The sequence below is a fragment of the Bos grunniens genome, chromosome 3 (genome assembly GCF_055505025.1).
Source record: "Bos grunniens cultivar Pamir isolate PY7600 chromosome 3, Bosgru_T2T1.0, whole genome shotgun sequence".
Classification (NCBI taxonomy): Eukaryota; Metazoa; Chordata; class Mammalia; order Artiodactyla; family Bovidae; genus Bos; species Bos grunniens.
In genome coordinates, this window is record NC_141167.1 from 99,607,403 (window position 1) to 99,631,722 (window position 24,320).

A 24,320-nucleotide genomic window follows, 5' to 3' on the forward strand; every position below is an offset into this window, starting at 1 on the left:
TCAATAGAACATATGAGATTTATTATAAGGAATTGGCTCACAAGACCATGGATGATGACAAGTCCCAAAACTATAGCTTTGATGTCCCAATTCAAGTCCCAAAGCCAGCAGGCTGCTGTGGAACCAGGAAAAGTGATGTCCCAGTTTAAAGGCCGTCGAACAGGAGAATCTCCCCTACTTGAGGGAGGGCAGCCTTTTGTCTATTCAGAACTTCAACTGATTGCATGGGGCCCACTTACATTACAGATGGCAATCTGCTTTTCTCAGTCCACTGATTTAATGTTAATCCCATCCCAAAGCATCCATAGAGATACCCAGAATGTTTGACCAAAGACCTGGGCACATCAGAGCTCAGTCAAGTTGAAACATAACCATCACAACTATTATCAGTAATAATAAACTGTAGACAAAGAGTTAGAGTCTGTCACAGGATACTGATAGTCTGGAGTTGCAGGTGTAGGTAGGCCAGGCAGAAAAGGATTGGTGAAACCTTCTTAAAAGTTATGGAGTCTAATAGACTGTGGTCACCCAGATAAAGATGTCCAAAAGGCATTCAATACAGCAACTGGGGCTCAGGGGAGAGAACTGCCAGTTGATAAGAATTTGAGAGTCAGGTTAAAAGCCACGAGAATGGATGAGATCAGTCAGGAAAAGTGTATAAATGAATAGATGGGAATGAAGCCATGAAGGAAAACAGCATTTTACAGGCAGTCAACAGAGAAGACTAATGAAATTGTCCTGAACTGAAACGTTCCCCCAAATTTAAGGCTTGAAACAAACAAACCAAAAAAAAAAGTGTCTCCTTGATCTGTTCTGTCAATCCAAAGATCTTAAAATGAATTTGCAGAAGATTGGTGCTACTTGTACTGAAACTATAAGCACACATTAAAGTGAGGTCCTTCTAATAGTTGGCTTCTGGTTGTTATCACAGCCTCCTTACTTTTGCAGGCTCCCCACCTCTGGCCCAGATTGCTAAGAACCACCGTTAGATGCCCAAAGCAGGGGACAATCAATTAGGTGGCCTATATGGAATGATATCAGAAGGTCTGTCTACTCCAACACCACCCCTACTAGCACCTGCAGCAATTCTTCCATCACAGACTTATTGAAGGGAAGGACCATTTCCTATCCATCAATAAAGGCCTAAGAGAGCTGACTGTGCTCCTAACTGGCAATATCATCAAGGATCCGTCACTTCCCTCTCCAAGACTCAGATTCATCCTTTGTAGGATGAAGAGATTGAACATGATGACTTTTAAGATCCTGCGTTGCCCTAACCTTCCATGAATCAAACTAAAGAATTGTTGAATTGTCTGAATGAATGAATTTGTGTTTTTGCATTTGGGTTAGGAAATCCCACTAAGAGAGACAATAAATGATAATCTATTAATATTAGCATAAATTCATATTTCTGATGGCTAAAAATAGGATCTTGTCAAATGAGAGGCCCTATAGAATGCAGGGGTATAAGGGGAAAGGAAAGAAAAATTGTCCAAGTAGGAAGCAGGTCTCATGAGAACAAGCCTGTTGGGAGAGTAGGGACTGGGGAGGAGATGGTAGAATAAAATCTATGCCAGCTAGGGGACCTACTGGAATCTTAGAAATCTGGAGGATTTGGAGACAAAGAGGGGGATTTTGGTTCATTTAACAAACATTTGTTGAGAATATACCATATATCAGGCACTTGGCTAAGTAGAGTAGATACAATAATGAGTAAAATCAAGTCCTTGACCTTTAGGAATTCACAGTCAGAGACTGAGAGGGAAAAGCAACATTTCAACAGAAGATGTTAATTATATAGCAAGTCAGGCTGATGACAAAGAATCTGCCTGCAGTGTGGGAGATCTGGCTTCGATCCCTGGGTTGGGATGATCCCCTGGAGAAGGGAATGGCTACCCACTCCTGGAGAATTCCGTGGACAGAGGAGCCTGGCAGGCCCCAGTCCATGGGGTTGCAAAGAGTCGGACACGACTGAGCGACTTTCACTTTCACTTAAGAGTGCAGACTTTGGGTCAGACTGCTTGGATTTGAATCCCAGCTGTGCTCCTTACTAGTTGTGAGACTTGGGCAAATTTTTTAACCTCTCTCTGTTTCCATGTCTTCACTGGTAAAATGGGGACATAATAGTACTTACTTGTAGGGTTGTTACCAGGCTTGAGTGAGTTGCTATAACAGACTCTAAGTGTGTGTTATTACTAAGTGAGCTCTGGAGGCAGGCAATAGGGACTGTGGGAGAGGAGATCAGGGAAATCTCAAGAGGCAAGTGTGTCCCTTACATAATCAGTGGTCACTCTGCATCTTTGCTTTTATTTCCCTTTGTCTTTTTTGGGTCTCTACCAAACCATGTGCTTACTCATCTCACCGCACAGGGCCACTGATTAACCATTAGGAGCTGGTGGAGTAAATGTTTCACATACTCAATGCCCCTTTAATAAGGAGCCCTGGCCTCCAGGAAACAGAGCCATCTTTATCTTTTCTTCTTGATCTGTGTACTTCCCTTCAGCCGCCTCCATCAGTTTTCCTCACTGTCCCCTTCCTTGAGCTCCTGTAGTGAGATCCTTTGCCCAGAACACTTGCATGTCTCATCACGGTCTGAGCAGTGGGTGTCGCTAGTCTCCAGCTTTTTTCTCTCTTGGGGCACTTCCTGGTCTCCTTTCCTCTGGGTGCAGTGCGCTCCACCTGTCTGCAACAGCCAGTGATGTCAGGAAAATCTGGAAGCAGAGACAGATTCAGGGCAAGGAACTGAGAATGCTACAGTGTGGGAGCCCAAAAGACACTGGCCCAGAAAGAGTGAGTCACCCCGACTCTGCCTGTAGCCTTCTGTGTGACCCAGGCAAATTTCCTTTCCTGGGTGGGAAAAGGAGAGTGCTGGATGAGGTCAGCAAACACTTCACCACCATGGACCTCTTGTATTGTTTTTATCTGCATGAATGTTGTTTTGAAAGATTTGGTCTCCTTTTCCCCTAACCCCCAAGTTTTACAGAATTTATTTCTCCATATGTAATTAACCAGAGACTTTGATCAGCAAGAGAGAGCTTGATAACACAGAATTGACAAAAGCTTAACAAAAACATAAATAAATCAGACTTTAAAAATAAAATTGGGGGTATAGTTGCTTTACAATGTGTTAATTGCTGCTGTACAATAAAGTGAATCAGCTATATGTGTACATATATCCCCTCCCTCTTGGACCTCCTTCCCTCCTCATCCCACCCATCTAGGTTATCACAGAGCACTGAGCTGAGCTCCCTTTACTATACAGCAGATTCCCACTAGTTTTCTATTTTACACATAGTTATGTATATATATCAATCCCAATCTCCCCAATTCATTCCCCCCTCCAATTCATTCATTCCTTCCATCCCCACCCCACACATCCATTCTCTACATCTGCATCTCTATTCCTGTCCTGCAAATAGATTCATCTGTACATAAATCAGACTTTTAAAGAGAGTTTTGTCATAGGATTCTTGGTAAGCCTATGACCTCCACTGGTCTTTTTGAAATATTGAAAATGACTCTGGCTCTCTCATTGTCCCTTTAGTATATTCCTGAGAATGTGAGGTCTCTGGGCTGGAAGAACTTGGTCTCTAAACTAGAAAAGTCTCTTCTATTCCACAGATGTTATAAACTTGTGACAACTTTAGGTGGTAGCTGAGTTGAGATGCCAGGAGGCTGGAGATCTAGCCAGAGGAGGCATGTAGGGGCTGCCTGCAGTTCTGTGTACAGTACAATCCACCTCTGGCCACTTTGATGCCATCTTTCAAAATTGGTGTTACTTTCTCAGAGGTTGAATTGAGTCTATCTCAACTGAGTTTATGAAATTAGTTTACTAACCACAATAGCATGTGCCAAGTCTCCCAGTAGCTTAAGGGGGCAATAATAAGGCAGGCACAGAGTTTTTAGTCTCTTAGTCTTCTAACCCTATTTATGTACCCCACAAAAAGGATACCCTAATAATGAATCATTTTTGCTATTGTAAATAGCTAAAGTTCTCTGGTATTTTATAGCATTGATAAAACCATGTATTAACTGATGAAATATCTTTAAATTTATTTATTTTTAATTGAAGGATAGTTGCTTTACAATATTGATTTGATTTCTGCCATACTGATGAAATGTTTTCTGACCCAAGGACTGTGCTAGGCATTGCAGAATGGTCTACAGGAGTATATAAGGTGTAGCTTAATTACATTTCCACAAAAACGTTTTTTAGCAGATAAGCCTTTTCATGGGGCTTTCCAGGTGATGCAAGTGGTAAAGAACACACTGCCAAAACAGGAGATGCGGGTTTGATCCCTGGGTTGGGACGATCCCCTGGAGGAGGGCATGGCAACCCACTCCAGTATTCTTGCTTGGAAAATCCCATGGACGGAGGATCCTGGCGTGCTATGGTCCATAGGGTCGCAAAAAGTCGGTCATGACTGAAATGACTTAACATGAACACAAGCCTTTTCATATGGTGTGCATTAGAGATTTTGTTCCTATTCTCACTTAAGGGGAAACACAGAAGAGTGAGTAGAAAAGAGAGACTGGAAAAGCGAACTAGGGGAGCTAGAGGTTGTTTACCATTGCCAAGGGAGCCGACCCAACAAAGAAGTTAGGACAATTGACTTTTGCTTCTTGAGGCTGGAGTCAGCTCCACTGCACCTGTTGGGCATCATTGTTAGTAGAAGTATAAAAAGAGATGTTGAATGCAGACCAGAAATACTTCAATAAGTCTATACAAGAAATATTTCTTGCCTATCTGCTGCTGCTGCTAAGTCACTTCAGTCATGTCCGACTCTGTGTGACCCCATAGACTCAGCCCACCAATCTCCCCCGTCCTTGGGGTTCTCCAGGCAAGAACACTGGAGTGGGTTGCCATTTCCTTCTCCAATGCATGAAAGTGAAAAGTGAAAGTGAAGTCGCTTAGTCGTGTCCAACTCTTCGCGACCCCATGGACTGCAGCCCACCAGGCTCCTCCATCCATGGGATTTTCCAGGCAAGAGTACTGGAGTGGGGTGCCATCGCCTTCTCTGTTCTTGCCTATCTACCATATGCCAAACCCTGTGTGAAAATACAATCCCAAATAAGTCCCCATCCTTGTCTTTAAGGAATTCTGAAGCCCAGGGAGAAGTCACACAGGGAAAGACATGACTTTCATATCTCCAGGTGAAAAGTGCCACAGGAGCACCCAGAAGCACATAGAAGAGAATGATGAATTCTGTCATGGTTATTGAGGCCACCCCATACAGCAAGTGACATTGAGGCTGGACCTTGAAGTAAATTTCAGCCAAATTACCTAGGGCATTCCAGGCTCTGAACATTCATAGTCAGCTGGGCTTGAAGGGAGGGTAAGGGTGAGAAACTGAAGATGAGACCAGCACGTTAGGCCATATTGAGGAGAATCAAGTGTTGTTATAAGGCATGGCTTTACTTAAAATATTTAAGTATATTTCCCCCAGAATTCAATAGGGTATGGTTCTCAGGTGACTAGCAAAGCCAATGAATAGACAGATATTCAGTAATTATGAAAACCGTATTTTAGATGTTGACAAGTAATAGGTAATGAATTCTATTTAGAAGTATTTTTACTTTGTGTTCTTGAAAATAATCTTAGAATCCCTATAAATTACTCATTTTGTGCAATATAATGTATTAAAATCACATATTTTATTTAAGCATTTAAATAATTGAGCAAGTCTGTCATAGGAATAGTCACTTTATAGAAACAACTTATACCATCAAAAACATAGTTATTAATGTGTTCATTAATAACCATATGTTGCTCTCTTAAGAGTTTTACCATTGGGCTTACTAAGTATAAATTAACTGTATTTGTAATAATTACATGAATAAATACAATATTATTAATGTTTTATGGTAAGCATTAAATTCTGCTGAAAGAGGTATATGTTGAGCTGTCTATAGGAAGTTAAATAAAGGCATCTAGATTTGGGATGTGCTGTGTGAGTGTGTGTGTGAGGAGAAAACAGAATAGTAATACATTGAGAAGAGAGGCTTGGGAACTAAGGAAGCTCCTTGAGGTTATTTTGTGAAAGCAAATGCCAGTTGAAAAACTAAAGCAAGAGGGTACTTCCCCGGCTGTCCAGTGATTAAGACACTGCACTTCCACTGTAGGGGGCGAGGGTTTCATCCCTGGTCCAGGAACTAAGATCCCACAGGCTATATGGTGCCAGGGTGGGGGATGGGGAGGAGAAAAAACAAAAGCAAGAAAAGAACCAGAGAGGGAAGAATGCATGAATTATACAATGAAGAAAAGAAAGGAAAATTTTGAGCAGTTTAAGAAAATACAAGTAAATATACATAAAGCATGCCAAAGAGTCTGTGTTCATAGTACATACAGTAGGTTAGACACTGCATTACTGAATTTGTGCACTACGCAATAAATATTTAAGCACTTGCTATGTCCCAGGCACATATATGGTTATTTCTTCCTTTCTTGGCATTTTTACTTTATGCATTTAACAGAAGAAACACTGTAGAATTTTCTACAATAACTTGAACTTTTCCCCACCGTATTAGAATTGCAAGAATTTTTTTTTTTTACATTTTAAAATACATTATGTCAGAGCCAGGGTGTGAATATGGGTGAGTTTTAAAATAACCAATGGGCTGTCTCTTTTGTGAATGAGTGGTGCCATTTTTTTTCGTCTCAGTCCAAAGCACTCTCTCAGGACTTAGTTTCTGAGACACAGCGCTTTCCTTATTCATTCATTCATTTTCTATTAGACCTCAGGTGCAATGAACTGAATTGGTCACACTCCACAGTGCCTGGCTCCTCATCACTTGTTTACTAAAGGACTTTTAGAACTTTTCTATTCCCCTCCCCACCCTTTCATCTCCTCTCTATTCTTTGCCTCTGCCCCATGAGTCCCTCCTCCTGTTTGTTTTTTTTTAATTGGGATATAGTTACTTTTATAATGTTGTGCTAGTTTTTGCTGTACAACCAAATGAATCAGCCACATGTGTACATATATCCCGTCCCTCTGGGAACTCCCTCCCTACTCATCTAGGTCACCACAAAGCACCAAGCTGAGCTCCCTGTGAGATACAGTAGGCCCCCACCAGCTATCTGTTTTACACATTAGTGCACATCATGCTCTTTTTTTTTTTTTAATATCTATCCTTTCTATTTGATTTTTCTTCGTTTATTAGGTCTAGGTTAGAGGACTCACCAGAATGGCAACTGAACTGGTTACTCTGACCTCGTTTTACTGACAAATCAAGAAATGGGCAAAGCACTGAAGAAGGTACTCATCGGAGGAAGAAAATGTGGGCTGAGTGGCTCCCTGGTTCCTGCCTTGTTCTCGTCACAGAGACTTGCCTGTGAAGCTCAGTGGTCTCAGCATCTCCTGAAGACTGAGGAATTCTCCAGATCACAGGAAGGCAGAATTGGGGGCACACTGCCTTTTGCCCCTTTTTGGCCTGGAGGATCACGACCAAGGTTAGGGATGAGGTTGCTTCAGGCATCTCAGCCCAGACTCTACGATGACCTATAACAGAGCTGGGGTGGGGCTGGTTGGGGTGAGAGAGTGGGATGGAGTTTCTCCTCAAAGGGCAAGGTTCCTGTTTGGCAATAATATTCTTCTTCCCAGATGTCTTAGATATTTGGAGATTTTTTTCATGCTATTCCCCTATTGAAGAAGAGGAAATGAGCTTTAGTGGATTAATATTTAGCAGAGACTGAAAGCTTGGCAGAGGCCATGTGACGCCCCATGATCTGTGTGACACGGGCCTACAGCCTCCTGGGCTTTCCTGTGTGTCAGCAGCATATTTCCTGAGATCCCCTCCAGGGCAGTTCTAAAGGACCATCATAACGTTTTCACATCGTATGTAACGGTCTCCTCCCACTGCATGGAACAGCTTGCACACCTACGAGATAAGGGACAGAGACAAAAGCCAAATGGGGAAGGGGGAGCTGAGGAAGGCATTGTTTTTAAGCCCTGATTCAGTCTATTTTCTGTCGAGTCACTTTTGGTCTCAGTTTTCAGTTCTATCGGCCCCCAAGAGGTCACTGGGGACAGCTACTTTGACTCTTGCAAACTGAGCTGAGGGTGTGGTTGCCGTGACAGCTGGAGTTAAGAGTGTGGCTGGACGGGGCCCAGTCTCAGCTGTGCCTGTGGTGACAAGGACACAGCCGCAGTCGCTGCCACCTCCCTCTGCTTACTCTTCCCTACTCAGTGAGCGTGCCAACAAAAGATCCCACCCAGTGGCCTCCTGCAGGAGGCGAGGGAGGTGGTGGAGCCCACAGCAGAGGGTGAGCAGGGGGTGAGGTGGGTCTGCATCTGCGATGTCCAGTGAGGCTCAAGCCCCATTCCTGCAGGAGTACACGCAGCTCCCGCCCCGAGGCTGGATGGGCACCCAGGAGTTTTACGGTGGGGTGACTTGGGCAGAATGACCCTCCTTGGTGAACTCTTCTATAATTTCTTATTGTTGTTCAGGGTCATGTGAACTCGGGCAGGGGTCCAGCTCAGCCCTCTGGGGGCACTTCAGACTGGTGTACAGAGGTGACCCCTCTGTCATCAGAACTTGGTGACCATCTACAGCTGCTGCGTGCAAGGTCCTTCCCAGATTACACAGCCCATGTCAGACCACAGTAAGCTCTGTCCTGACCTGAAACAAGAGCTCAGAACTGTGAAGGGTGACTATTTTCCCATTTTATGTGCACAAGAGCACTTCTCATAAACAAAGTAGTATACATTTGTTTTTAAGTCAGTTTCTGAGAATTTCATAGACCAAATCCATTGACCTAGATTAACATTACCAGATCCTACTTCCTCTGTCTACTGGCTGTGGGACCCTGGGCAAGTTATTTGAGCCTCAGTTTCCTCCTTTGTACAATGTGAGTAAAAACCGCCAACCCACCTCGGAGGGTTATTATAAGGATTAAATGAGTTCCCCCAAGTAACAAGCTCATCACAGAGCCTGGGATATTCACTGAGCCATAAATGTTAGCTCTCACTATGATTGTTACTTACCTCTGTTCCATGCTTCACAAGAGATAACACATTAGCCATGAGATTTCACCAAGAAATCACTACTACCCACCTTCAGAGAGATGTTGGGATCAACTGGACCACTAGGAAAATCAGCCAATCAGAACTCAGCAAGGACTTCCTTATAAGGCATGTGCACCCAGATGGGTGGGCTCCCGCCAGCTATCAGAACCCCATAACTGAGCAGTGGTGGTGAATGGAATACTCTTGAAGGTAGCATAGAGCAATTGAAAAAACAAGTGGCCCATCAATGGCAAGCAATTACAAAATGTTTAACTTATTGCAAGAATATCTGCAAGTGGGAGGGGATGGAACATGGGCAGATTCTAAACCAGCTTGTTCAAAAGGGCAAAGTGGGCACCAGGGGAAAATGGTTTCTTTCCCAAGGGCCTTCTTCTGAGGACTCCCTGCTTTCTAGTGCCTTCTCCTGGGAAATACCAAGGGGCTTTGGGTGCCATTCTGACAGGCACCTGGAGGTGCTTCTAGTGTTGTCCCAAATAAGATGAAGCATGCCTCTTATTTAAAGCTTGGAAACTTTTCCAGGAGACTAGGCTTCTCTTGTTTGGATTAGAAGAGTGAGCATTTTTTTTTTTTTTAACAGCTTGTCCAAAGAGAAATGTCAGCTTTGGGATAAAAGTATGGAAGTTAACAAGCCACACCTCTTAGGCTAGTAGACCAACAGGATTGGGGGCTGCCTTTGGGTATCCTAACTCTGCACATCCTGGCTTCTGTATCACCTCACTGCACCACTAAGTTTGAAGAGAGGAATGAGCAGCAGTTAGGAGTAGTGGAAAGAAAAGTAGCTTCCATTCACGTGGCCTTTTGCAGTTTACAAAGATTTCTTAAGGATGTCTTCATGAGCACCTCCCAATAACCCTGAGATGAGGAAGGATCATTGTCCCACCTAGCAGATGACAGAACTAAACTTGACTTGCTCACCTTTAGAAGCTCTGGGTTCACGGCCTGGTCGTGCCACTCTTTTTGTGTAAGCAGAGGCAAGTCATTTAACTTCTTTTCAAAAATTATCTAACTCTTTATTTGGCTGCATCAGGTCTTAATTGCATCATGCAAGATCTTTTGTTATGGCACACAACTCTCTAGTTGTGGCACGAGGGCTCAGTAGTTGTACATAGGCCCTGGAACGTGCTGGCTTAGTTGCCCTATGGCTTGTGGAATCTTAGTTCCCCCACCAGGGATCAAACCCAAGTACCCTGCCTGGAAAGGTGGATTCTTAACCACTGGACCACCAGGGAAGTCCCTGTTTAACTTCTTTAGTGTCAGTTTCCTCTATAAAATATGGGGGTTGGATTAGCTGATCTTAAAGATCCGTTCAGTTCTAATGTTCTCCAACTCCTCTTCTCAGCTTACAAACCATGGTCAGTGAATGTCCATTCTGTACAGATGGCCATTCCAGCCAAGGACTCCCACCTCAGATAGAAACATTTGAGTTCCCCTCTCCTGTGTGCTGCTAGGGACACTTAGGCACCCACTTAAACACTAGAAGCTTCAGAGACTTTTCCTCCCTTCCATTTATACTTACTGAGGAGCCAAGGCACTTAGCTTCTGCCACTGTGGTGGCCCCAAAGAAAGGGGCCCCAAGGAAAGTGGGTTCTGCCCACTGTGGTGGTGCAGAGGAAAGGACCTCCAGGCCTGTGCTGAGGCTGCACTTGGTGAAGATGGCATCCCATATTGGAAGGCAGAATGACTTCTGTTGGAATCAGACTTTAAAGGTTGCTTGAATTCTGTACTGTTCAGATACTACAGTTAACTGCATTGTGAGTTCAGTGGATTCTTGTGTGATAACCCGGAAGCCTCACCCTCCTGTTCATTGTTTCTCTGAAGCAAGCATGCTAAGTTGCAACGCATGTGGTTCAGGAACACAACCTATCTGTAGGTGGCACACTGTCCTGACTAGTAACTTCACCATCATTCTTTTTTCTTTTTTAATATTTATTTATGGCTGCGTTGGGTCTTAGTTGCAGCATGCAGGATCTTCATTATGGCATGCGTTCAATAGTTGCAGCGCTCAGGCTTAGTTGCTTTGGACGCAGCCTTTGGGATCTTAGTTCCCCGACCAGGGATTGAACCTAAGTCTCCTGCATTGGAAAGCTGATTTTTCTAACCCCTGGACCACAGGGAAGTCCCTTCACCATCATTCTTAACCTTTCAGGATTGTGTTTTCCCAGTCTCGGGTTCAGAGCCCAGCATATAAGCATGCTCAATAAGTGACCTCAGATGGCTGTCGTTCTCTTAAATAACCATTCTCCTCATTGCTGAGTGGCAGCATTCCCCCAAAGTCTTTATAAGACTAAGCAGCATGTCAGCCTCAGGTTATAGATGCACAATGGGAGGAAAGGGACTCGAGCCGTGCAGTGGATCACGTCCTAGCATTTGGATACTGATGCCGTGCCTTTCTGCAAATTGCCGTCCTGGCTCCAGTTAGACACAGCCCTGGACTGGGAGGGGTGCGGGAGACTCTTGGCCTTCTTGGTAGCATTTCTTATCTAGTGCAGGTCTCACCAACCACAAAACAAGGGGGTAGGAAGTGTTTGGGGCTTAAAAGTTCAGAGTGTCCTGAGCTCAGAATGACTACTCTTACTTTTCAAATATCTATAGAACTGTTCCCCATGAAAGTTTATAAACTCTGCTTGCCAACACAAGATGGTCAAGTATGTATTTCAACTCTGTGCTTGCTAAGAGTGCACAACACAACGGGAGGAACAGGCATTTATAAATAACTCTGATACTAGGCAGACAGATAAGTGCTAAACCAGATACACTGGAGATACAAATGCGGTGTCTTGAGAGACTATTTTAGACTAGAGGATCTTAAAAGGATTTCCAAGAGACATGAGGTTAGACCTAGGCATCAGAGAAAAACAGATTTTCAATGGTAGGCTTGAGAGAAGGTAAGGGAGGTTGCAGAGGGGAAGGAGAATAAGCAGAGAGGAAGGCGTGAGTCAGGCAGGAAGGTGGGGAGAGACAGGGGAAATGCTGACCGGCTGGTGTGGGTAGGTGTCCTGAGGAGAAAGCCAGAAAGGGTGGCTATAGTGTAACTGGAGAGAGGGCTATAATGTAACTGAAGGAGGCTGTAGTGTAACTGGGGATGAGGCCATAGTATAACTGGAGGAGGCTGTAGTGTAATTGGAGAAGGTTGCAGTGAATCTGTGGAGGAGTTGGACCTGAATCAGTGAGGGTCCACTGAAGGAGCTGAAGGCGGGAGTGCCATGCCGTGCCGCATTTGTGTTCCAGGGGAGTCACTGCAGCTTCAGGATGGAGGATGGGTTCATGCTGGGTGATGGAACCTGGACACCTGAGCAGAAGCCTGGGCAGCATGTTTGGGCATCTAAAATTAGATGGGCAGAAATGTTGGATGAGAGGAAGAGACACCATGAAGTGCTTGTTAAAGGTTGTTGTAGTTCAGACACGTGCGTTTTTAGAGATGATTTTACATGAGCACAGCCACCGTTCTTCTGGTAACCCTTTCATGAGATGTTCCTCTGCTCAGAAAGTTACAGCAGTTCCCTATTGCCTATAGGACCAAATCCAGGTTTTCCCCACTAACCTTCAGAATTGCCGATTAACTCGATCCTGCATGGCTTCCTCCCCACGGTAGTTCTCTTTGGACCAGGAGAGCCTTCTCTGGTCCTGCCAGGGTTCCTGGCCCAGCAGGCCTCTCTCCTCTCCAGCGAGGCCATATAACATCCCATCTGTATCTCCCACATAGGCTTGAAAAGATTGGCCCACATATAATTTAGTTCCAGTTCCTGCTCCATTCAGCATGTCCCTTCCTGCTAGGGCAATCTGGGCCTCACATTCGTCCTCCCTGAGCTATGAGGGAAGGGATCCTAATAGCTCATCCAGGCCCACAGGAGGGAAGGATTGACATGGAGCAAAGTGGGTAAAGCCCAGCCACATATCGTTCCCTGCCTCACAATTTGATCAGGGCTGCTCAGGTGGGCCAGTTGCCTGTATGAGCTTACAGGACGTTGTATTCAAAGAGTTGCACAATACAAAAGGACTTTCAATACATTGACCTAGACCTGACCAGCCTCTTTTTGATGTAAAAATGGAGTACAGGGTTGGAAAGACTTGCTCTTTCCATTTGCTTCTTGGTTAGGCACCTACAGGGCTTCCTCTGATCAGCGGTAAAGAATCCACCTGCAGCACAGGAGATGCAGGAGACATGGGTTCAACCCCTGGGTCGAGAAGATCCCCTGGAGGAGGAAATGGCAACCTACTCCAGTATTCTTGCCAGGAAAATCTGAAGGACAGAGGAGCCTGTCAAGTTACAGTCCATGGAGTCACAAAGAGTTGGATATGATTGAAGCAACTGAGCACAGCATTATGATAGTGCTAGTTTCTATAACAAAAAATGGTGGTTTAACACAAATATTGATTTCTTGATCATGTAATTGTCCAGTGTACATGTTTCTCATTGGTAGGTTGCAGCATTCCTTCATGTAGTACTTAGGAGCTGTCTTGTGACTCCACTCTTTCCTAGAAACTCAGAGTTCTTAACATTCATATGGCAGACAGGAGAAGAAAATGCGGATTTCCCTCAGCCTGGAAATGACATCATTTCTACTCATATTCCATGGGTGATAGTTACATAGATACAGGGAATGCTGGGGAATGGAATCTACCCGATTGTCAGTTCCATACTCTATGAATAGTGGGTGGACCACTTGCCATGACCAAGTGACTCAGAACAACACATCACAGGCACCTACAGGGGCACAGAGGCAGGGGCTTAAGCATGAGGGAGGGGGAGACCCTGTCCCAGGGCCTTGGAATTTCCACTCGATCTCTTTCCGGGGACAGCAGTTGTTCAGTACAACTTATTTTGAGAAACTATAATCCTTGAGCCAGAAGGTGGTGGCTTCAGGAATCTATATTGGGCAGGAGGTGGGGAAGCAATGTGAGGAGAGAATGATGGGGCTGTGGTATGTGGTGGTGTTAGAGGTGGAGGGTAGGTGGAAGTCTTGGGCAAGAAAGCCAACTTCACTGCCACCATCAGGTGTCCCGCCTCCTGGCAAAAAGGCCCTCGAAGGTACTTGTTTGCAGGAATCAAATCCTACTTCTCTGAAGCACCTGTTCCTAACAATGTCTGTTTCAGGGTTTATTTTTACTCAATGTTAGCTACATCCGCCTTCTGCAAAGTTCTGAAGAAGCTATGGATTAAAGTGGGACCAGGCATTGGGTTTACCTTATCAGAGGGAAACATCTAGAACCACCATATTCCCTTCACTTCACCTCTCAGGAAAACCTGCCTTGGGTCAAAAGGAAGTGAGGCTCCTGTACTGAGGGGTGAGCAGCTGCAGAGTTCTCTCTATGCACAGGCTGTCAATGGTGGAGTTACCCCAACCGGACGGCACCTAGTGGGCGAGCTCTACTTGACCTCATTTCCCCGCATTGTGTATGCTCTGCTCTTCCCAGTCCTAGAATGAAAGAATGTTCATTCTTTCAATGAGGGCTGGGCATGGGCCAACCAGGCAGGTTCCCAAAGTTCCATTTACAAGAATTACGGAAACATGACCAGGTTGTTAACCATCCCTGAATATAATGAAATGAAAGAAATGTGTTTATCAGAATATCTCTTTTGTTTTTAAATTAGAGGATATTTGCTTTACCATGTTGTGTTGGTTTCTGCCTTACAACAAGTGAATCAACCATAAAAATACATATGTCCCCTCTCTCATACCTCTCTCTCAACCCTCCTCAGAATATCTCTTAAGGAGGATACTAAATGTGTTTCATTCATTTACTATGGGGCTTTCCTGGTGGCTCAGTGGTAAAGAATCCACCTGCCAATGCAGGAGATACGGGTCTGATCTCTGGTCAGGGCATCTTCCTGGAGAGGGAAACAGCAACCCATTCTAGTATTCTCGTCTGGAGAATCCCATGGACAGAGGAGCATGGCAGGCACGCTGTAAGTAATATTCCTGACAGAAGCATGGTAGGCAGAGACAGCAAATGCAGAAATATCTATTTCAGTGGGACTTCCCTGTAACTCAGTTGGTAAAGAGTCTTCAGTCTGCCTGCAATGCAGGAGACCTGGGTTCAGTCCCTGGGTTGGGAAGATCCTTTGGAGAAGGGAATGGCAACCCACTCTAGTATTCTTGCCTGGGGAATCCCATGAATAGAGGAGCCTGGCGGGCTACAGTCCATGGGATCACAAAGAGTCGAACGTAACTAGCAACTAACACACTTACTATTCCAAGGAGAAGCAAATTTCTGCCCCCTTCATGATAAGAGGATATAATGTAGTCAGTCTTCCAGGCAAGTGGTTAATAGGCACCTCTAGGTCATGGTACCATCTTGAGGGTTCAAGCTTCTGGGAAGTTAGATACTCAGCAGTGATGGTGGCCAGGTCAGCCTAGGTAAAGTCTATTGCATGTTGTAGACTTTCAATAATCTTAACCCTGCCACCAGGATGAGGTTCCTAACCTCACTGAGCAAATACTGGGGTGACTTGGGAAAGAGGCTAACATACAAAGGGCAAGATATCTTGTACACTGTTTGAGAGCCTCTTGCACTGTGCACACCTTTGGAAAAACATTCTCATGGAACGAATCTATTTCACTTCCTGGGCCCATTATGACTGGTCCATTCATATACTTCTTTCCCAAAATTCTTTGTCACACATCTTTCAGTCTTATCTCTTCAAATTCCCTACTTTTCCAAATCATTAGTCATTGTCTCTGAATTGGCTTCAATCCAGAGGTCAGGTCATTTCCTCTTCCAGACAAAGTGCATCATGACAAGAACCAATCAGAGCTCTGCACCATGGTAGGATTTCTCTCCTATATTGTCCTTTAGGGCCACCCTTAAATAGAGGTGTAAGCAGAACGTTATTTGTGACCCCTTATAGAACTGAAGGACTAATCTTGTCTCTCCAATATACTTGCAGGCCAGGACTATTCCTATATTTTAACCAACCCATTAGCATTAGAAAGATGAACAGAGGAGATGAGTGGGATCTCAGGGCAGGCTACAATTTATCTATATCTACAAATACCACCCTCTCTGATCTGCTAAGACGGAAACGGGAGAGAGAAAACACCATTAAAGCTGCACATGTAGTGGGACAGAGCACAGGCCTGGAGAAAAGACGTGATTGGAACCGATTCTGAACCTAACTAGCTCTGAGGCTAGCGAAAACTCACTCTCTTATCTCACCTTCTAAAATGGGAATAAACACAACAGTGTTTTATTGTGGCAAATTGCCTTCTTTTTCAGTTATGCAGCGAGTATTTCAGAGACAGCCTGGCCCATGGAGAGATTTGGGTTCTGGTCTCAGTTCTGCCATAACTCACTGAGTGACTCTGGGCAGCACACACAAGATGGAAACTACAGGAAAACGATTTTATCTAAAAAAGAAAACTAAGTTTCCAACAGATCCATCTGAAGATTGGCTGGGCTGTCTTGGAAAAAGGCATAATGATAACTAATACTTATTAAGTAATCATTTGGTACTAGGTATTATTTCCTTAATTTATTCTTCACAACAAGCCTATGAGTTAGATTCTATTATACTATTTCCTAGATGAGAAACAAGAGCTCAAAGAGGTTTTATAAGTAGAAAGCTAGGTTCTGACTCTGTGTCTGAGAAACCAGGCAAATTAAAGTTCCAGGGGGCTTTGTCACTGGAAGTGTCAGGAGAAGCTGGGCAACCACTGGCAGAGAGCAGCAATTAGGAGGTTGGCCTAAACGACTGCTCAGCACTGAGATTCCAGAATTCTTGATCCTCCGGGATTCAATTTCCTGGAAAAAGCGAGTTAAATTTGTTGCTAGAGGCCTCTCCCTATTTAAAAATCCTGTGATTCATATGAGAGGGACAGAGGACAACAGAAAAGTCAGATGTACCCTGACGTTCAGGGGTTTATTTGGGAAGACGAGTCATATACACATGCATCCATCTGCCAGTGACCCTGGGCTCTGATGGGTGGGGAGAGAAGGTCAGCAGGGTGGACAGAAAGTGTTGGAAGGAGTGAGCAGGGGGCTCGGGATGGCAGGGTGTAAGTGGGTGCCAGGAAAAGGAAGCAGAAGAGTGCACATTGGAAAAGCCAGAGGTGTTTTCCTTTGAAAGCTTAGCTGCCACCTGAGCTGCTCTCTCCACGCCCTGACAGCTCCCAGCCCAGCTGTCAGAGGGCGCCTTTCATTCTCTCTACCAGCTGAAGTGCCCTGGCGGTCCGAACTCAACACCTCCACGCTCGTGGTCTCCTGCATGAACCCAGCACGGGAGGCTCAGAGAAAAGCCAGCATCACTTGGGCTGCCTCCCTCACCCAGAAAGCCCTTTGGCTTAAGGGCAGCTATAAATGTGAAGATAGAGGCCCCTGTGTGTGTGTGTGTGTGTGTGTGTGTGTGTGCATGCATGCATATGTGTGTGCATCTGTAGCAACTTTTAATTTTCCCCAAATCTTTAGACTATTTGAGGAATGGGGAAGGAGAGGCAAGTTAGTGGCAGTGAAGTCCTTGGTTAACTGGGGAGGGGAGAATAATTTCTTTCCACACTTTTAATTCCTTTCCCACTGAAAACTTGAACAGAAATAGGGAGTTGTCATGGTTGTCAGTGGTGGGTGGGTGGGGGAACAGGGGAGCAGGGATGTTGTGGATAGAGGGACACAGGGGCATAAGAGCAGCAAGCAGCCTGAATATTTCCAAGGCTGGAGCTCCAGATGCACTGCCGGAGGGAGGCGAGCTCTTGGGATAAAGCACTGTATAATGGCCCAGTATCTGCTGGAGTGCCGTGGCACGGCCATGCTCAGTGGAAGTTTCCATCGGTGCCACTTCGCTGCGCACAAACAGTACAAGCAGAAGGACATGCCCTTTTGGAAACTAGTCTCTAGATTAAGTGAGGCCACCGAAGATGATGTGGAATTTAGGGAAACAAAAGAGAACAGCTTCAGTTCAACTTGGCAGATGTTTTCTGGCATCTTCTGCCTGCCCCACATTGTCCTAAATGCCTGAGGCACAGGGTCTTGGAGGTAAAGATCCATACAGGCAGATAAGAATGACACAGAAGAAACTATGAGAATGCCTATACCTGCTGGACTTCTGAAAGCTGTCAATGTCAGGATTTGTGACCTGCACACTTAAAATTATCCTAAGAGTGAACTGCCAACCTTGGCTTGGACTGAATGCTCTACAGTTCTGGGTAGAGTGATAAAAGCTAGATTTCAGATTTGAAATTTCCAGATTTCAAACTGGAATCATTGGTTCAGTCTGGATTCCCCAGGGAGCAGAGCCCGAGGCAGAGACTGATGTACATTATCAGTACTTTATCAGGGTGTACATTTCCAGGAGCAAGAGTGGGAAGCAAGGAGAGAGAAACAGGGAAGGACTCAAAATAGGAAGACACATCATCAAACTGTGCATTGGTAAGTGCAGTGGGCTGCTCAGTGACCAGGCCTTGAACCATCAGGGGTGAGGTGGCAGGGGCAGAGGAGGGGCTTCTGTCTCCACTATTCAGAGGTGTACCCTGTGTTTGCACTGATGACCCCCCACTTCCAGTTGTCCATGCACCAGTGTAGGTGCTGAGCAGAGCTCTACCACTGGGTCGGTAGGGCACCCTGGAGTGGGGTCAGATGCACCTTGGGTGGCTGATCAGCACCCCTGGCAACTGAAATAAGAGACAGTTAAGGCTGACAAGGGGCTCCCATAGTGGCTCAGTTGGTAAAGAATCTGCCCGCAAATCAGGAGACTGCCTGCAGGAAACCTGGATTTAGTCCATGGCTCAGGAAGATCCCTTGGAGAAGGAAATGGCAACCTACTCCAGTATTCTTGCTTGTGAAATACCACAGACACAGGAGCCTGGTGGGCCACAGTCCATGGGGTCATGAGAGTCAGACGACTTAGCGACTAAACCACCACCACCAAGGCTGATAGGATCTGAACTGATACGTAAAAGGGGTCTAATATACCCATTACCCTCTCCTGGAATTAATTTTGTTGAATAAATAAATAAATGTTCACAGAGAGCTGAAACCTCTTAGTTATCTCAGGCATCCTTCTCCTACCACTATTCCCACTTCATTCCTCACCAGCCACCAAGTCCCATTGGTTGAGGCTCTGTCTGTGGCCCCTCACTTCATCCCCAGATCAAAAGGGGATGGATGGTCAGCCTCGATGTTCTTCCCTCCACAGCCCACTGGCCTTAATTGACTTCAAGAACAGCATTGATCACCCCGCTCCCCAGATGCCCAAAGAAACTCAGAGCTCCTTATCACCTACAAGGTGAAAGGCACACTTTCAAGAATCCTCTTACCCCTTGCCCTCATCTTCCCCCTCAAAGTTCCCTTCTGGGCCCCTCCCAGCTCCTGGAACATTGCATTCTATTTCTTCCCACTAGAAAGTCTTCTCTACATAGTAAAATCTTATTCATCTTGCACACCCAAGTTCAAGGGGCACCTATTTGGTGATTCTTTTCCTGAGCTCTCCCTCTCCCGAGGTCCCCTCCTTTCTCTGAGAACTACACTGCTGCTTTCCTCTCATTTACCATACTGTGCTTCTGCCCTGTGCTTTAGCGTCATTCTCCTCTCCCACTAGGTCTGAGCATCTGAGGGCAGGCTTCTCTCCCACTGATAACCTTCTAAATCATCCAAACAGTGTCTGGTGGTCCATGGCCCTGATCTGACGTGGAGCGGGCACTGTCCACACCCACCACACCGAGGGTGCGGGTCATGCCTCCCACGCTCCCTCAGAAGCTCAGCAATTTCCAGAGACACAGCTGGCAGACCATCCACCGTCACGTAGTCGGCAGCCCAGACCCTGGGGTGGGTGCCTCCTGCTTAGTCTTATTCCATTTAAGGGTGGCAGTCAGAGCCCAAACAAAGAAAAATGTTCCCAGGCATGAGAACTGCGGAAATGAAGAGAGGCAGCTCCTGGCAGCTGCCCCAGGGAGACACCAAATTTAGCCCAAAGGTTGAATATAAATATAATTTAAATGTTTTAATTACAAAAATAACATAACGTTAAAATACTTTAGAAAATAAGGAGAATTAAAGCACCCCTACAGATCCACCATACCGGCATGACTGTTTTCATTTCTGTTCTTTTCAGGCCTTTGTTCTTATAAATACCTATTTTACACGTTACAGCATAAGTACAATTTTGTGTGTTGCCTTTGTACTAAAAATATATATGATAAGCTGGGTTTCTCTGGTGGCTCAGATGGTAAAGATTCCGCCTGCAATGTGGCAGACCCGGGTTCGATTCCTGGGTCAGGAAGATCCCCTGCAGAAGGGCATGGCAACCCATTCCAGTATTCTTGTCTGGAGAATCCCATGGACAGAAGAGCCTCACGGGCTACAGTCCTTAAGGTTGTAAAGAGTTGGACATGACTAAGCGACTAACACTGAGTGAAGCCCACTGTAGACTGAGAGATGAGTGTTTGTATCAGAGTTCTGCCACCTACAAGCTGTGCAGGTTATTGCATCTTTCTGTTTCCTTATCTGTAAAGTGGAGTCAACTGATCTCATAGGATTATTGTAAGGGGAAAATCATCATTCATGAAATCTCAGCACAGAGCCAATGAAAGAGTTAGAGTTCAACAACTGCAAACTTGTTATGTGATTATTACCAAAATATGTGAGGTTCTTTTTTTTTAAATTGACTTGTCCCTAGCCAACGACACCCTACAGTTTTTTACACTGGGTTTCAAATGCGTAATTTTACCTCAAATATTTGCAAGTTTAAATCCCTCCAAGTTATATTTCAGCTTAATTTTTTTCTTTCTCCAATCTTTATTTTTTTCCTAATATGCATATATTTTATTGAAGTATAGAAGACTTACAATATTTCAGGTGTACAGTAAGGTGATTCAGTTATACACATGCACGTATATTATTTTTCAGATTATTTTCCACTATAAGTTATTACAAGATATTGACTCCAGTTTCCTGTGCTATACAGTAAACTTTTGTTGCTTGTTGCATATCTGTTTTTTAAAATTAAAAATCTAGCATTCTATTCATACTAAGTCAAACAAGTGGAGTCAAAATGTCATAAATCTTTTAGTTAGGCAAAATTCATAAGTTTTCTAAAATACATATGTTATACATACTATTTATATGTATGTATACAAAAGCTTTTCTACTGTGCTTGATAAAGGCTTGAGAAAAAATACCAAAAGAAAAAGAAGAGATGAAGAAATTAGAAAACATAAACTAAATGAAATGGGAACATTGAATATGAAATAGAAAAGGTAAAACAAACTACATACAAGTAAAAGAGCCTCATATAATCCAGTTGTTTTTAAACATGGCTACTCATTAGAAACAATGAGAGAAATTCTTTTCTCCAAGGCTCCAGATATGGTTCTAACATTTTAGCTCATTTGAAGAGGAGTCCCAGGAAGGCATAAGACAATTCCACCAGCCCTGAATGTCCCCTGTTGCTGGAACAGCAGCGATTGCCTGAATGGTTGAGCAATGGCCAGGATACAGTGCCCAGGGCAATACCGTCTCCAGTATGTGTTCACGCATGGCTCTCAGCTTGTCTCTGAGGAAACTGTTGTTAGCAAGTAAATGTGCCTACCCTGTCACACAAAGGTCTTGAATTAGGGTAATGGAAAAGTCAGCGGGGTTGAAGGGACAGAGGGGACTTAAGACTTGTGTCCAGGCACAACTTCCCCAGTGCTATGCTGGCCTTACATGCAGGTGAAGGAAGTAGATGCCAACTTGGGGCGATTTCAGACCAGTGCTAAGTTCCGTGCCAAAAATCATCTCCCCGTCCACCACCATGCTTGATGGGGAATCTGGAAGTCTCAATCGGTCATTCCTACGGTTTAAGATTTCAAAGGCATCTATTAAATCATACATATTACTGGCAATGACTTTATCAACACCTTAGTAATTCTGATAATGGGCACCCACCTTGTACTCTGTCCAAGACACTGGCCTGGTGCTCCGCCTAGTGATCCAGCCCCGAGGATGAAGCTCTGCTTTGCCCATGTCAACTCCCTCCTCTGAGTCTGGAGGTCTAGTTCCAAGTCCAGATCCAGTGGAGAGATGTCCCCAGCATGCCTGTCTGCCTGGTGTCTTGCACGACTCCTGTAGCCTGGCTTCCCTGCAGATGTGCTACCCTCCCTCTCACTTCCCCTTCTCTGTGCACTCGATGTTTTGCTGTTTTGATTCCTGTGATGCCAAGGCTCCTCTGGACCACGCCTTGCTGGCTCCTTCCCAGCCCCTCCAAACACAGTCTTGCGCCCACCAGCTTCTGTGGCCTCTAGGGAACAGGCCTAGTTTAGCAGGCCCCAAGTGTGTTACAAGAATTGATATTGGTGGAAATAATAGTTGTAGCATCAAACGGAGCTTTCTAGAATGTTAACAACATATATTTAATTAAGACCTTTTATATGTTCCTTTTGCTTCTTTGAGTAAAAAGACTTCTCTGTCCCTTGAGGCTTGGTTGTGTTTTGCAGCAGTTGGTGCCGAACAGTCTTGCTTTAGGTGCTATCCAGTTGCTGTGTGAATTCTGTGTCTTTCAAAAATGTTGGATCAGATTGCAGTCAGGGACAGCTGGATTCTGGGGTTTCCTGGAAGTAATTTAGTTTCCCCTACCTGGGTTCTTGTCCTACTCATCACTGACTGGCTTCTTCTCAGCTGTCAGATCTCAGCCTCGACATTACCTCCTCAGAAAGGACCTTCTGCCCATCCTATCTGATAGCTATATGGACTATATGAGGATCTTTTACTTGTATCCAGTTTGTTTCACTTTTTCTATTTCATATTCACTCTTCCCATTTCATTTAGTTTATGTTTTCTAATTTCTTAGAAATTAGAAACTTCCCCACTTTTATTAGCTCCCCACCCCCACCCCCACCCAGTCTGTTTATTTCTAGGCACTTATCACAATTTGTAATTATTTTGTTCACTTGCTTATTTGAGGGAGTCTTCCCCCACTAGGTTGTAAGCTCCAAAAGGAGGGAACCATGTCTATTTTGTAAAACTGTATTCCTAAAGCCCAAAAGAGTGCCAGCTCAAAGTAGATACTCAATGAGTATTTGTTGAATTCAAGTTTTCCTCTTTTCCAATTGAAATGACAGTAAAAAACTATAGACCATACCCATCTCTGATGATCATCAGGTGGCCACTGAGGATAAACCATCGATTCTATTCTATTTAAAAAGCTGTCATTTGTAAATTCGTTTGTTCACCATATGGACAGTAAGGGCCAATACATGGATGGGCGGCAGGGGCTTCCAGCATGTACTGGGGACTGGGAAGTGGCAGCTTATCTTTGGCTTCCTTCTCCAGCCTCGCTCCACTCTTCATTTCCACATCATGAAAGCCAATCTTCAAGACATCTGCCAAGTGCCTAGTGCTCTTTTGTTTTTCTCTCTGCTATCAAAGTTTGCTATCAAGAAGAAACCTGGAAAAACTCATTCATACTACAATTCTTCATAAGAGTGTTACTAGCACTAACCACATCAATACTTCAGCCATATGAATGAAACACTAGTGGTCTTAACTGGCACTGGAGGAAGGAAAGTAAGGAAAGGGGCCTGGAGGGACCTACAACCGAGGTGTGTTCATTATATTATGCTCAGCTTACCTCTTTAGTGGTGAACATTTAGAGGCAGAAAGGAAGTAAAATGAGAATAGATACGTGAGGCTGAAATCCTACTCCCTATAAAATAAGTCCCTTGGCTTTTGAAGTCTTGGTGTAACATAAACTGTCAAATGTTAACAGCCATGTTTATAAAACCATGAGATTCACTATTTTTTTTTCCCTAGGAGAAAAAAATGGATCCCAGGTGCTTTTTCCAGCTGAACTGCTCAGGTACTTCTGGGCTGAGCACCTTACCTTTGGACAGGTGCCAGGTACACAGTTGACTCTCAACAGTGGTGTTGCGAGATGTGTTCTACGAGCTCTTTGCAACCCCTCTTTAAAAGAGCTTCCCTGCCCTGATAGACCAGTTGGTAGTTCAGATAATACTTGTTTGCTTTTTCCCAGCCTTTGGTTCTTTGTCTAGGAAATGGCACCCATTTGCTGGTGAGGGACTGGGTGATCCCTGGACTCTTTTTTTTTTTTTTAGCACGAAGCATTTTCCTCTTTCAAAGAGATGTGATCCCAATCAAAGAGGCCAGTGAGAAGATGAACACTATCAGGGAACCTTCCTGGAACTCAGCTTCCAAGTGTAAAATGGGGATGGTGGTGGTGGTTTAGTCGTTAAGTCATGTCCAACTCTTGTGATGCCATGGACTGTAGCCTACCATGCTCCTCTGTTCATGGGATTTCTCAGGCAAGGATGCTGGAGTGGGTTGCCATTTCCTTTTCCAGGGGATTTTTCCCAACCCAGGGATTGAGCC

The 24,320-nt window shown here is 44.7% G+C and overlaps 1 long non-coding RNA gene across 2 annotated transcripts; it reads right to left on the reverse strand.

The window, feature by feature from the left end:
- Positions 1–23,238, reverse strand: LOC147376242 (uncharacterized). Of its 2 annotated transcripts, XR_015160890.1 has the most exons (3): positions 21,882–22,099; positions 7,331–7,640; positions 1–2,711 (listed from the first exon to the last, which is right to left on the reverse strand). It is a non-coding gene; the product is annotated as an uncharacterized LOC147376242 (long non-coding RNA). The 2 variants fall into 2 exon arrangements; XR_015160889.1 differs by lacking the exons at positions 1–2,711; positions 7,331–7,640 and adding an exon at positions 20,731–21,786 and having other exon boundaries at positions 21,882–23,238.
- Between the last annotated feature and the right edge of the window lie 1,082 nt (positions 23,239–24,320).